Consider the following 15,797-nt stretch of genomic DNA (forward strand, 5'->3'; position numbering starts at 1 on the left):
CAATGGTCCAAGATGACTGCCTTGTGGCACACCAGAACAGATATCAAAAGGTGTAGAAAGTGTATCACCTAATCGAACAAAAGCGCTTCGTCCTGCAAGATAAGAAGCAATCCAATCTGTTAACCAGTCCGGAAATCCGATGCGTTTAAGCTTCTCGACAGCAAGGCAATGCGGAACACGGTCGAAGGCCTTTGACAAGTCAACATAAATGGAATCAACTTGTTGTCGCTTGTCAAGTTTGTCGATGATGCTGGATACATACGCCATAAGGTTTGTGGTTGTAGATCGTTTACTGACGAAGCCATGTTGTTCCTCAACGATGATATGACGCACGGACTGATAAACAATGTCGTATATCAATCGTTCAAATACCTTCGGGAGGCAGCTGAGAATCGATATCGCCCGATAGTTCTCCACATCATGAACGCTACCACTCTTGTGCACAGGTGTGATAGCAGCAGATTTCCAGTAACTAGGAAAAACAGCGTCAGTCAACGATCGATTGAAAATAACGGACACTGGAAATGCGAGAGAGTCCGCACAGTTTTGGATGAACGATGGTGGTAAATGATCGGGTCCCGCTCCCTTGGACGCATCTAAAGATTGCAACTTGACGAGAACATCCTCACGAGAGAAAATAATACGAGATAAATTCAGGTTGTGCAGCGGCAAAGTGCTCAGGTACGATTCCAATAAAGGTGGTGAGTTATTACTTAACACGCTTTGGAAGAAAGTCGAGAACATGTTTGCGGCATCCAATGACGTAGCAGCCGAACTTCCTTTATAGCGAACATTAAGGGGTATTCCTTTCGAGCTCCTACGACGGTTGACGAACGACCAGAAGGATTTAGGATCACGTTGAATATTGCTTTCGATGCGTTGAATATAGTTGCGATAGCATTGTGCATGCAAATTGTTGTATTGACCCTCCAAATCACGGAGTTCGGCTTTGTGCAGTGTGCTCCTGGACTTCAGGTATCTTTTCCTCGCTTTCCTCACCCGGTTTTTAAAATTCTTCAATTCCGCATCAAACCATGGCTGATTCTCCCTTCTCCTAATACGCGTTCTAATTGGAATAATTCGTCGCATTATTTCGTAAAGTGTGTCATAAAACACAGTGACAGCATCATCAACCGAACCAGCAGTAAGAATTTCGTCCCATTGAATATTCGCTACCTCATAATTCAACGCTGAAAAATCACACCGATTGAAGTCAAAATCGCAATCGACTGCAGTATCGACACATTCCGAATCCAAATCTAATATCATTATAAACGGTCTGTGATGCGAATCAACTCTCATCAACGGCAAAGGGGGCTCGGTTAGCTCAAACATGCTCGGCTCATTAACAAAAGCAAGATCAAGTAATCTATTGTTGTCATTTTCGAGATAATTGATTTGTTTCAATCCGGAAGAAACAACAAATTCAACAAGAGACACTTCTCGTTCAGAGGTTGCATTGCTGGGTAGAAAAGCACCTATATCATTGTCATATAACCAGTTCAGATGAGGAACGTTATAATCTCCAACCACGACAATAGTATCACACTCAGCCGCTCGATCGCTTATTTGCTGTATGCATGAAGCGTGCTTTTCGTATAAGCCGGTTTCAGAGTTAGGAGGAATATAAACGGTACATATATAAAGACAGCCGGTATTTAATTTGACTTGGACAACTATTTGTTCCAAGCTATCATCATCGATGAGGGAAATTGTGCTGCTGTTTAAATGATTTTTTACACCTACCATAACACCGCCGCCGCGCTGGTGTGTGCTGGTGCGAGGGTTACGATCGTATCGATGAAGCGTATAGTTAGAAGTTAGTTCAGCATTCAAAAATTTATCATTCAACCAAGTCTCGGTAAACGCAATAATATCGTACTCACAGATGGTTAGTGCCCCATATAAGGATTTAATCTTTGTTCGGAGACCTCTCACGTTCTGATAGAGCAGAGTAAACGGATGGCATATGCATGTATTTCTAACCAGCTGATCCGGAGTCAGAATGCGGGCAGAATGAGAGAGATGGTCAGGAGTAATTTCACTATTATTGGCCGATTTTAGGTTGGATACGAACCGGGGTACGGACATTTGAGGGACGAAAGTCAAACTGCCGGAAAATAATTCCTCTTTGCCATGTTGACGCTGAGAGGGCAGCATCTTTCAGGTGTGGTCCGATTCCGACTTTGAATGATATAAAAGTCAATTCTTCAAGCTTTTTACCTTTTGGAACTAACTTCGTCACATCCACAGTCTCATCGGAGTTAAGATTCTGCTTCACTAACTCGGCAATTTGGATATCCGTAGCTTCTGGAGAGAACCCGGAGAGATAAAGCCAAAACATTTCTGCTCCATTTTTCTTGGTGACGAGAGGAATATTAACGGATGGCTCGAATTCTTAAGTGCCAACTGACGCACGCGGGATGGCACTAACATTTTCATCCATTTCGAGTCTTCGTTTTTTTCGCAATCCACTAGTGCCAGGCAGAGGAAAGGAACGCAGTGGCGTTGTCTCAGAATAGCGCTGTAGAATGGCATCGATTTTAGTTGTATGTTGGTCAACTGTTTTCTTCAGTTCTTGAAGTGTATTGTGATGCTCCTCATTCATCAACTGCAGAACGCTGCTTGTTGACGACATTGCGTTTCTAAAGCAGGCATGAGACATCATCTTAGTACACGCATAACACATCCAAAACAACTGAGAACTGCTTTTCATTAAATCGCGAACTTCAGCAGTTAGTTTGACGCACTTGAGATGGAAATATTGGTGGCAGAATCTATTGCAAGCCACTTCACTCTCTTTCTCACAATCGTTAGCGCACACACCACACAACTTGGTAGCCATGATAGCTTTATCAGTGACTTAGCCACGAAACAAAACTTTTTATTTCCTCGTAGATAGGCACTTCGGCGGTCGGATTACGCAATACTCCACAATATTCCGGTAGATCGTTTGGTAATGATGATGATGATCGATAAGTGATAGACGAAAAACATGCGTTAAATGGAAAAAAAACCAAATTAATAACGAGCAAAATCAACTACGACTGGTTTGTTTACCTCCAACACAAAACTCCACATGAGGCTGACTTTTGTACTCACCTTTTTCGTTCCTTGCGAGGCTGACTTGTGTGCTCACCTTTTTCATTCCTTGCTAGGCTTACTTTTGTGCTCGCCTCTAACCTGGTTCACTCTCGATGTTACCACTCTATTATACCCCTGTCGCTCCCCCTGGCATCCCATGTGGGACATTTTTCTTAGGCCCCACTTCTGACATACCATGCGAGGCTGACTTGTGTGCTCACCTTTCTCATTCCTTGCTAGGCTTACTTTTGTGCTAGCCTTTACCATACCATGTGAGGCTGACTTTTGTGCTCACACTTAACATACCGTGTGAGACTGACTTGGATGCTCACCCTTTCACTCCTCTACCACGCCACAAGGCATCGATAGCTAAGTCCCAACATACTACGCTACGACCCTCCCATCTTGGCATGAGGCAGTCAACATATACACCTGTACACTCGCTCTTCTGCCTTGCTTCGGAGTGGTTGGGTTTACCCCTTACGTAGTTGCCAGTCGCTGCGCCAAACCTGCCTCAGCATGGACAGCCTTTTTGGGCTCGGCCTTTTTCGCTCCAACTAACCAATCACTAGTTAGTCGTGCCCGTCGTCTGTTGCTCGGTTCGCCAAATTACCTGTAGCCTACAGGCAATCTGGGTGGTAGCAGCCGAGACTGCGTTCCACTTCTCCACCGATTGACACATCCGCTGAATAAGGGCATAAGGGGTTGTGTCTCAGCCACAGACGTCAAGCATTGCTCTTCTTTCGACGTCGAGCCGAGGACATACGAACAGTATGTGTTCGGCAGTATCGTCTACACCTGGGCAGTCCGGGCAGGCTGGGACCTCCGCGTGCCCGAACCTGTGGAGGTACTGTCGGAAACAGCCATGGCCTGACAGGAATTGTGTCAGATGGAAGTGAACTTCCCCATGGGGTCTTCCCACCCAGCTCGATATGTTAGGTATCAGCCGGTGGGTCCACCTACCTTTCGAGGAGTTATCCCACTCACGCTGCCATCTGGCGACCGAGGTCACCCTCTTGACCATGACGGGCCGCAGTACCTGAGGATAAATACGGCAACGCCTGCCAGTAACCTACGTCTACTGGCGCATACCTTTGAGCTGTTGGACATCATCCTCGATAGAACCGCAACAGCAGTTCACGCTCTCTTGCATGTATAGTCGACATGGCTGCCGAAGGTCAGCTTGTCTTCTATAATGACTCCGAGAGACTTCAGACTCCGCTGTGAGGTGATCACGACTCCTCCCACATGGATAACTGCGTGTTGTGCCGACTTGCGGTTGTTGACGATAACTACCCAACAAACATTTCGTGGTTTTATAAACGTTTTAACAGTTGCTTTATTCAGCTCTGGCTGAACATTGGAAATATACGTGTAATCATATATCGTTTATTCCACCCTTAAGCATCCGGGATTTGGAGAATTTATTCAGCTTGTCTGATTAAGACACATTAAAGAACAGTTCTGCAGGCTGTATACATTACAGCCTGAAGAAAACCACAGTTCAGCTTTATCCATAAACTTTTTCGTTACCGCTATTCAGCTGAGAGATAATTCATAGGAAAATTATTAAAAAAGAGATTTATTTCAAGTTACACACGCCATCAATCTCTTTGGAAGCCATATTCTTTTATTAGTGTTACGTTACAGTCAGAGAAAAATTGTATTACCTTGTTAGATATCATATCACGTACCTGGATCCGAACCAGCAACCTGTTGAATACTAAGCGCTTACCTTACTGTCTGCACCAATCTTGCATACATCGAATGCTTGAGATTTCACCGATGTACCGACAAGTCTAGGCTGCTGAATAGAGTATGTATAAAGGCTACAGTAGCCTTCTATAGACTTGAGTGAACCTAGTTGGCTTGGGTTCGAATCCCAACCTACGATATTTTTTTTTATTTCATTTTTTTTATTTAATAATTTTTAGAACATTCGGGAATTTTTCATTAGATAATTTACTTATTTCAAAAATGATGATTGTAGTCGTTTTTATTTCCAAGGTGAGGACTTATGGTTGTCACAAAACATTCAGATAAGTAAAAATGGGTGTTATATAAAAGTGGTGGTAACTGAATGATGGATTGAAGCCATTTATAATTCTAAGGTGGTAATCTCCTCAATTTATTTACCACTCGCTGCCAAATGATTTTCTTTCCATTGTGATTTTTGTTTGGTAAGCGGAAGTCGCTGTTCGAATTCAATAGTTTATTTATTTATATCAATTAAGTTCGCCAGCGTGAATAATCATTGTACCTTTGTTTGCAAGTCGATAGGTAGAAAAAAATCATGGTGAATGCTGGTGTCAAAAATTTATAGCAACGTTGGAACAAAAAGTTTCTCTTGTGTTCAATATGAGAATATTCACGTTTTGCAAGTGAACAGACCGTTTCGAATTGAAAGGTAAATTTACATATAACAAGGGCGCGTGTGATTTGGTAAGCTTGTACATTAAAAACTGTAAATCGTGTATTTCGCGTGCTGAAAACTCAAAAGATATAAAAATACTAATTAAACCTTCTTTATTTTTTATTCGTTTATTGATCTATTGCTCCTTAACTGTAATATATGCAAAACATCTCAATTGGAATATACCGAAATAATAAAAAAAAATCCTTCACTTAAGAGAAAAAAAATAATGTGCGTGTATTGGGACTCGAACCCAGGTCGGTTGCCATTCGTCATGATTTGCTAATCGTGCCAATTTTTGTAGTAGTTACAATTACCTTTATTAAACACATAATTCAGCTAAAAGTCAAAGGTGGTATAACGGCAAATGCAAAGGTAGAAACAACCTTTTGAAGACATGTAGTGCAGCTTAATGATTAAAGGTAATACTATTGGTAACAGCATCATTTATTCAACTCGTAATTCAGTCTAATTAAGATGGTTGAATAAAAGCTTTAATATTGTCGATGTTACATTTATTAGCAGTATAGTTCAGCCTACTTGGAACTGGCGAATACTGGATTTTAAATAGGCTGAATAAACTGTTAATGTTTAAATAGTTCAGCGAAAGTTTTATTCAGCTTACATAACCTTTAATCTGCTTTAAATCAACAAATAGTCTTATAGTTCAGCTCCTAATGTTTGTTGGGTACCTCCGTCTTATGCTGAGCAAACTCCAGGCCTCTCGCGCTCATCCATTCCTCCATCGTGTTGATCACGTGTTCTGCAGTTAGTTCTACCTCAGGGATTGACTCCCCGTAGACCTCCAAAGTTACGTCGAGGTTCCATAGCACCGGGCCTAGGATCGAGCCCTGCGGGACTCCGGCGGTGATCGGAACCATTTTCTGACTGGCATCGGTCTCGTATGGCAGTACGCGGTTCTGGAAGTAACTTTCCAGGATCCGATACAGACCCACCGGTAGGCTATGCCGGTGTAACGAGAGCGCGATGGCGTCCCAGCTTGCGCTGTTGAATGCGTTCTTCACGTCAAGTGTCACTAACGCACAGTATCGAATGCCTCGCCTTTTTCGCTGGATCGCTATCTCGGCAGTCTTTATCACTGAGTTGATAGCGTCCACTGTGGACTTACCCTTCCGAAAGCCAAACTGGTTGCTTGACAGGCCGTTCGTACGTTCTACGTACGGGATTAGCCTGTTGAGGATGATCCTCTCAAGCAATTTGCCAGTCGTATCGATCAGACAGATTGGTCTGTACGCTGATGGGTCGCCTGGCGGCTTCCCGGGCTTCGGCAACAACACCAATTTATGACTTTTCCATCTATCGGGGAAACTGCCCTCGTCAAGGCATCTCTGCATAGGTAGCCCGAAAATGTTCGGGTTCTCTATGATCGCTGCCTTGAGAGCGCTGTTTGGAACTCCATCCGGCCCTGGAGCTTTGTTCATTGCTAGGGATTTAGCCACTGCGAGTAGTTCTTCATTCGTCACCGGAGCCACCATTTCGGCAATTCCCGCACTGTCTCGTAGTGCAGGTGGCAGGGACTTGTGGCTCGAGACGGGAAGAGTACTTCGATAATCGTCGCCAACCGGTCCGGAGACCGTTCTGGGGGTGAAGAGCCCCCTTTGGTCTTGGCCATCACTATGACTACCGGTTTCCGGCCCACTAGGTCTGACGAGAGCCTGTCGATCATCTGGTTGAACTGTTCTATGGGCCACCTTGGTGGAGCGTAGCAGCTGCAATAGAACACATCATTGATCTTGGCAATCGAAACACCCTCGGCAGAGGAGTGTATTACCTCTAGAACCGGGAACCGACCCGTTGTACAGATTGCCACCATTCCAGGCCCATCCGACACCCAATTGCCGTTGCCGGCAGGGATGTTGTACGGGTCTGATAGGAGGGCGACATTTGTCTTCGACTCCGAGACCAACTGCCACAGCTGCTGCACAATGGTTAAGATTTAGCTGTGTAACGTTCACGGCTTTTTCTTATTTGCCTCACCGAAGGGACACGAAGGTCCGCCCATAGCATGATTACGGGCTTGCTTCTTAGCGGTGCAGATAAGGCATTTGTGCGCCTTAGTGCAGCCCCGCTCCTTATGTCCCTCCTCGCCGCAGCGACGACATTGTTTGCTCCTATCTGTGCCCTTACATTCGTAAGATTTATGGCCGGACTCAAAGTACCGATAGCACCTATCCACGGAAGGCGGCTGGGATATGCAAATTGGGCATACCGACCAGCCGATCTTTAGTTTACCTTTCACGGTAACCTTTTTGGCATCTGCCTTCAGTAGCCTGACGTAGGCTACTTGGGTGCCGGAGGGACCCCTCTCAAGCGCACAGAGGCCCGCTCGCTTGTTACGTCGCATTGCTCCTTGACGGCTGCGACGACATCGTCTGCGGTCGCGAACTCGTCCAGATGCTTGCACTGGAGAGTCATTTCCGCCCCTAACGACCTGACCTGAGTGCCTTCACCCAGAACCTCTTGGGCCAAGGCCTTATACACTGCACTAGATTGAGCGCCTCGCTTCAGCACCAGAAGCATTCCGCCTGTGTTGGTGCGTCTCACGCTGCGCACGTCTTGCCCGAGGGACGAGAGGCTTTCGGCCGCCCTCATCGACTTTAGGACGTCGGCGTATTTGTCCTTGTCGGTTTTTAACCACAAGGCCTCGCCTCTGTCCTTGACATTCTTCGCGGGCCGCGGTACATCCGGTGTCGATGCCGGCTTCTTCTTGGTAACCAGCGTCCAGAGGTTTACGCCCCCCTGCCCCGGTTGCGCCGAGTTGCTGATATCTTCACTCTGCCCAGCGGGGACATTTCCGCCCCCGTTTTCCTCAACCAAACGGCGTTTGGCCTTGACGGTTACACGCCGTGTGGTGTTGGTTTTTGCACCCTCGCCTGGTGACTTCCTAGGACGCTTCGCGTTCGACACCGTCTTGCGCCCCTTCTTTGTCGGACTTCTCCCGACATTCCACCCTCCTGGCGTAAGTGTGCTGTTCCTGTCTTGCGACACGAACAGCCTTACGGAGCATCAGCAGGCTTTGTTTCAGTTCCTTGCTGATATTTTGTCTCGCGCTAGTGAACTCGATTATTGCATCGAGCTGCTCCACCACTTTGCGCATCGCAGATAGTGGCCCGTCCAGCGCGTTGGTAGGGCTATTTTCCACCACTGCTGGGGGGTCACTGGTGCTGTCGGATACAGCACTCATCGCTCCACTACTCTCCCCACGGGAGGGGGGAGACCTCGCCAAACCACCTCTAGCAAAGGGGTTCGACACCTCCGTTTTTTGATTTTTATTTTTATTTACTTCACTCATTAATCCTACGAGTAGCGCGAGAAAGAAAGGTCCGCCACGCCAGAGCTCCGCAGTAACGTGGTAAGGGACGCTTACTGTGAGTGTTGCCCAGGTACCCCACAGGCTCCGTTAAAGATCGAGCATCTTTTTCACCCCCTCGATCACTCATCCCTCGGCACAGGTCGCTTCACGCCTTGGAATTGGGGTTATGACCTATTTTGCTTTACGTGGTGACCGCGGCCCAGATCATCATCCTCCTTTACCAGAGCTTTGGGCATGTAGCTCTGGTTCTCAATAGTTCCAGGTACGTATGTTATTACAGACATGCTACTATTGAGATCCGTCATTCGCTAGCGGAGTTTACGTACGTATGTATGTGTGTGCGCGTCTGTGTGTATGTGACTAAAAATCTCGCTCACTTTTCTCAGAGATGGCTGAACCGATTTTGACAAACTTAGTCTCAAGTGAAAGGTGCAACGTTCACATAGGTTGCTATTGAATTTCTAATGGATCCGAGTTCCGGTTCCGGAATTACATGGTGATGAGTATGATCACACAGAAAATGTCGATTTTAACAAATTCTGCAATGAATGTATATAGGGGATGACGTATTCCCGATTGGTGGTGTTATTTAAATAAACACTCGATGATTGTCGAATTGAAACTGATTGTATTTTCCTGACAAGCCGTTACTTTATCCCCCAAATATGTTGCACATCAATTATTACATACAGGGTCTTATATAAGACTCCTGGAGCGACTTATGCTAGGTCAGCACGTGACAAAATCAATCGGTCCAAACTTTGCACGTCGCAAACGATCGAATTGTAAACAGAGCAAGCATGGAACCTTGATGAAGTTCAATCGTTTGTGTCAGCATATAGTTCTGTGACCACCGTATACTAATTTATTACCCATGGGCACGTCTTTAAATTTCTGCACCACACCTCCCCCCTTTTGGGAGAAAGGTTTTAATCTTTCTGTTTCCTAACTATCGCTCCAGATGCCTTGTACAAAATATTTTATTAAAGTTTAACTAATCTGTTTTATGTACGGTTTGGGAAATGTTGGAATTTTTTTTTTCGAGAGTTGTCCTACTGGAGCTGTAGAGCTAGGTTCTCGGAAGGGCTCCCCGTCAGAATCCCATACTACAATTTGCAGACGAGACAGGCAATGTCGCCCACTAAAACACTGCATTAGGCCAATTGTAGCGGGCCGTGATTCTGAATGTGATATTCATTGTACGGTTCAGATATGTGCGGGCGTAGGGACTCGCGATCGCATGTATCATCGCGAAGGGCTCGAACATTTGTACGTTAACGTGCTCGATCGCTTGTGCGTTTGTATGTCGCGTGTGCTAACGTGTATGTAACTTCGCGTGTATAAATTCTATTTCATAACCATGTGCCTTTCGTACATTCGCGTGTGTTCTAGAATGATCGCGCGCGGGCCGTGAATCTGATACTTAATTTTTTTGTGTACGGTTCAGATTCCAGAAGAAAGTGGGTTCTTCCATATCATTAGAGTTCCCAATCATGTCGCCGTAGAACGCGTGGTCTAGTGGATATGAGCTTTATTTTTTTTTATTGGTCCAACTGAATGTATGGACCTAAATTGCTAGAATGAAGCCTAAAGATTTCCAAACGTGACCGATTCATGATCGCGCGTGTTTGCGGGTTCGCCTTCGAGACCGAGTTTGTAACTTCGTAAGTACTAAAACGTTTACACAATTGCTGGAGTGTTATCAAGTTTACGCGATCGCGGGCATATGTGTACGTAGATGATCGCGAAGGGCTTAAGCGTTCGTATGTTGACGTGTTTGTCGCGTGTGCTCGCGTGTATGCGACTTCGCGTGTATAAATTCGATTTTGAAACCCTGCGGTTATTCATATATTCGCGGACCGTCATTCTGATCTTTAGTTTTCGGTGTACGGATCACATTCTGACAGGGAGATAGTTACCCCATATCACTAGAGTTTCCGGTCATGTCGCCATGGAACGTTTTGTCTAGTGGATATGGGAGTTATTTTTAAATTTTATTATTTTTTTTTTAACTTTTAAATGCGCGGTTAGAATTCTGGCAGAGAGTGGGATCGTTTATATCGATAGGGTTCCCGGTCATGTCGCCATGAGACGTGTTGTCTAATAGGTATGAGCGTATTTTCTTAATTGGTCCAGCTGAAGGCATGGACCTAGGCATCTAGGATCAAGGATAGACTTCCGGACGTGATCGATTCGTAATCGCGTGCGCGAGGGCATTTTTATAAGTTCCAGCTTGAAACCGCGTTTGAGAATGTGTGAGTGTTGAGACGTTCATTATCACCATCTTTGCTGACCCAGCTGAAGGCGGGTGTAGAATGGCAGTATAGGACTCGAAAAGAAGAAATAAAGGACAACATATGAGAGACGTGATAGATTAGATAGGTACAGGATATAGCTCAATTCATGATCATCACATGAAAAACATACATTAGTACTTCAAACTCTACCAATACGTGAATAGCCCACCACCACACATAGCACATCCTTTCTCAATTATCTATTTGTTACTGGTTGTTTGTCGGCTATGAGAGGGTAAATAGAGGAAAGGTATAGAACAGAAAAAGGCTCATATCAGCCCTCCCGGCCTCCTCGATACACCACTATCGAGGCGTATTGTAATCAACATCTTGAAGCGGATTTCTTATATTTTTTTTGAGGTCGCTAGCCGTGCATTTAAAAATGCCTAAAACTCTGTAAATAATATGTTAATACAAATATGCATGATGTTAAAATAAGACATGTGTAATATTCTACTTGCAGTTTGTTGTTCGTTCCTACTTAGTGGCCGTTCATAAACCACGTAGACTCATAAGGGGAACGGGGAGGTCTGGCAAAAGTCTACGTTTGTCTACGAGGGGGGAGGAGGGGTCTTTGAAAAAGTCTACGTAGACTTTTATTTTTTGTTATTCTCGTATTACTAATTATAAATGGGTTGAGGGTTGAGAGTTGTATTCAAAATATTGGTCTATTCAGTATTTATGCAGACACTTCAAAGCTAGTACACTATTGAGGTAACTACTCGTTAAGCGACCACTCAACCCAGAACCCACGATTTTTTTTGGACAACCTCACACAGTGTTGTTTCTTGCGTATATTTCGATATAGTTTTGATCTAGGAATAATACAAAATGACAGTTCCAAAGACGATCGCCCAAAATTCCTCTCGACGGAAGATTTTGACTGTGAAATCATCTGAGACATCACTAGTTAGCAGACATGCATGTACCATTAAATGCATGAAATATAAAAACGTGAAAAATGGTCAAAGTTAAGCATTGTAACAACAAAACACCCGATTTTTAACAATAAGTGGATTAATTTTATTTTTTATTTATTGATTTCGGTGGTTAAAGCAGTAGTGTAGTTAAACTTCTACAACAAAGTGTTTACTCAAGTTAATCAGTTTCTCTTGCAATCATTTAGACTGATTTCAAAATCTTTAAACACCCGTTAAATTTTACGCATATATATATTACACATCGACAGTATTATTTCGTAAATGTTTCTTATAATTTAACAATTTTGAATGCACCAGTAAGGCTCAAAAAGTGTTTAGCAATTCTGCATTGTTCGCACACTTCGGCCAAAATTTAAGCTAGTTATAGCAATATATCTTTTTACATATATTTGAGTGACTAACCTTGAAAAGAACTATTCCGAACGTTGAACGAAAGAAGTACACTAACGTTGGAAAGCACCTTGAATTAGTACTAATTGATTTGATCAATCATAGACAAAAAACCAATGTGAAACACCTTTCTTTAATATTTAAAAAGCTTGAAATAAATCTAAACGCTAATTTTTAATTGAACATTATAATGTGCTTCTTGCTAATTACACAATTCCCGCGAATAAAAAAAATTAAAAGTCTACGTAGACTTGTGGTGGAGGGGGGGAGGGGGTTTGGTAAAAGTCTACTAAGGTCTACTAGGGGGAGGGGGGGGGGTTAAAAATTCTCAAATTTCGGTCTACGTGGTTTATGAACGGTCCCTTATCTGATTCAATTGAGTATGAAAGTACATCTCAATTTTTCTAAAACCTGGCGACGTCTGATGGCAGCGAATAATCATTGTTGACCTCAATGTTGCCCTTTTATGTTAAATTAACTCGGAGAAGTCATCAGAGGAATATGACGCATGAGACCGAAAATAAATAAAATAAAATGAAATAAAGCGTAGAGTTAGTACTGTTATTGAATATTAATTGAACCACACACATGTACCATGCAATTAAACTACTTGGAATCGTCTAAATGCCAGAAAATGTTATATATGTACCATTAACGACAATTGCATTTCGTTAGAAGTTTCTCATGCTATGCTGGGCGGGAATGGATGATTGACGTGCGTCGGTAAATTAATCGTACCTTCATTTATCCAATCCGAATGAATTGAATCAAATGCACGAATTGAACACCAGTAAAAAGTGACCAACGAATCCCAAGAAGGATCACCCACTATTCCATCATATAAGCCAGTTCTGTATCCATTCCCTGGTCACAAATACTCAGACGCCCACATACACAGATAGACACACGACTAGCACACAATTGTACACTAGTACCAAAAACTACAATTATTACAACACAACACAACACAACTAATAGGGTTCTACTGTTATTTTTTTAATGCGCCTGTGCACGTTGACGAGGTCGACCGATAAATCGACACACAATGACTTCCACTGCGAGCCGTGCTCACAAAGACTGCCGTTAAGCTGTTGAACAACATCTGCAAACACAGCCCACAGAAAAAGTCAATCCACGGCCACCCGCCAATCGGCCACGCCAGTGTGCACAGGCTCTTAGTTGACTGTTAGTTTGGGCTGGTGCAGAGTATGAAAAAACACAAAACATGAAAAAGGCCCATAAGCCCTCTCGGTCTCCTCGATGCACCATTATCGAGGCGTAATGCAATGACCATCTTAAAGCAGGTGTCTGCTCAAATATGCTTGAAGATGTTTGCGATACCGTCAAACCCGTCAACCTAGGAGAGGGATTTGGGAAATGTTGGAAATTGGACATTTAATTATAACATTTGGATTTAGTATTTGTTCTATAATGAATGGTCTTTTATAAACTGCATCTAACTTTTTCCTGTTTTCATTTATCAAAACTACTTTTTCACCAACTGAAAGCTGAGTCGAATGTATTTTATCTTGTTTTGCTATCAAATTATTTTTTGATTTTTCTAAATATTCCCTTGTTCTTTGAAAAGCAATTTGTAGTCTGTATTTTAATTCTTGATAATAATCTTCAATATTGTATACTGGGTCAACTGTCGGTTTTATAAAATCATTGTGTATTTTTTCTGTTCGTCCAAAAATTAATTCAAATGGTGCATAGCTATGAGCTATGTGCGGAATAGTATTGTAAGCATATGAGAAATAATGTACCCATTCATCCCAGTCATCTTTTTTTTTTATTTCAATTATAGAGGTTTTAACCTTAAGGTCATTCGCCTCTTCGGGTTAGAAAAATCTCTTAGGAAAAATTTCTAACCCAATGTGCGGGGTCGGGACTCGAACCCAGGTGCGCTGCGTACAAGGCAATCGATTTACCAATACGCTACGCCCACTCCCCAGTCATCTTTGTTTTCGTTGGAAAAAATCCGTAAGAATTCGTTCAAACTCTTATGACTTCTCTCCAACGCTCCAATGGTTTCAGGATGATAGGCTATTGATGTGACATGGGTTATATTGAGATATTTATGAATGTTTTTGAATAGTATATTATTGTATTCTGTACCCATATCCGTGCGAATTGCAGTAATATTAGCATGAAATTCTCTGCAATTGCTTTTGCTATTGTGTGAGCTTCTTTGTTTTGTATAGGAATCACTACTATATATTTTGATAAGTCGCACTGTATTGTTATAGCATATCTATTGTTTCTATAAGTTTTGTTGAAGGGTCCTACTGTGTCTATCGAGATAATTTCAAAAGGATTATATGGTGTTGTGGTTTTGATGTACTTTTCTTTAGTTTGTTTTTGATGTTTGTTTAGTTTACAGTAATCACAATTTGTAACTAATTGGGCTATTGTTTTCTTCATGTTGTACCAGTAGAATTCTTTTCGTAATTTTTTATACATTTTATTCTGTCCAATATGACCGCCGGTTGGGTTGTTATGGGTTTTCTGCAGAATCTCGGAGACCATTTTTGGATCAGTAATAATTTTTGGCCTTTCGTATAATAGATTTTGCAAATTTTCCAAAGCATAATTTGCAATGGCTTTTAAATTATCCACACTGATGTGGTTGAATATTTCATCATTAGTTGCCAAGGCTATATTCTCATATTTGAATTCATTCGTACGTTTTTCTATCTTTTTAAAAATGTGTACTAATGCTTTATTCTCATTTGTAATGTCTTTTAGACCTTTTACTAATAAAAGGTCCCTTTTATAATTTGTTGATTTTATTGCAACTGAGCAGTATGTTTTACTTACATCAGCTGTATGAAATAGATTAAATCTTAATTTTGGCATGTTTCGTGCTTCTTCTGAGGATAAAGCGTGACACACCTTGAAGTGATCAGGTTTCATGATGTATGTCGGTTTATCTGTATGCTCGTTTAAAATAATAAACATAGATCTTTCATTAGGGCTTAAATCGCAAATGTAAACAAACTGCGTTTTCGCTATTATGACATTATGCGACAAAAATACTACAAGATTGAGGTGAAAATTAGTTAAAATGGTTTTTAGTTCGATTTATAATTAAAGAAAACAAAACGGCGAAACATACATTTTCTTCGAGATTTCGACTTAGGCCCTTCTTCTCATATGGAATATAAAGGCTAAATTTACATTTTTTGACAGAACCGGGCGTACGGTTATTATTCACAAAATTATTCTTTAAACGGCGGTTCTATTATATAAATGATAAGCAATATCTACTAGGATCATGTCTACTCGATAGTTGTTGCACATAAACATTCGAATATTTCGATATTTTCATGAAATTC

Source organism: Topomyia yanbarensis, chromosome 2, assembly GCF_030247195.1.
Source record: "Topomyia yanbarensis strain Yona2022 chromosome 2, ASM3024719v1, whole genome shotgun sequence".
In the NCBI taxonomy this organism is placed as follows: Eukaryota; Metazoa; Arthropoda; class Insecta; order Diptera; family Culicidae; genus Topomyia; species Topomyia yanbarensis.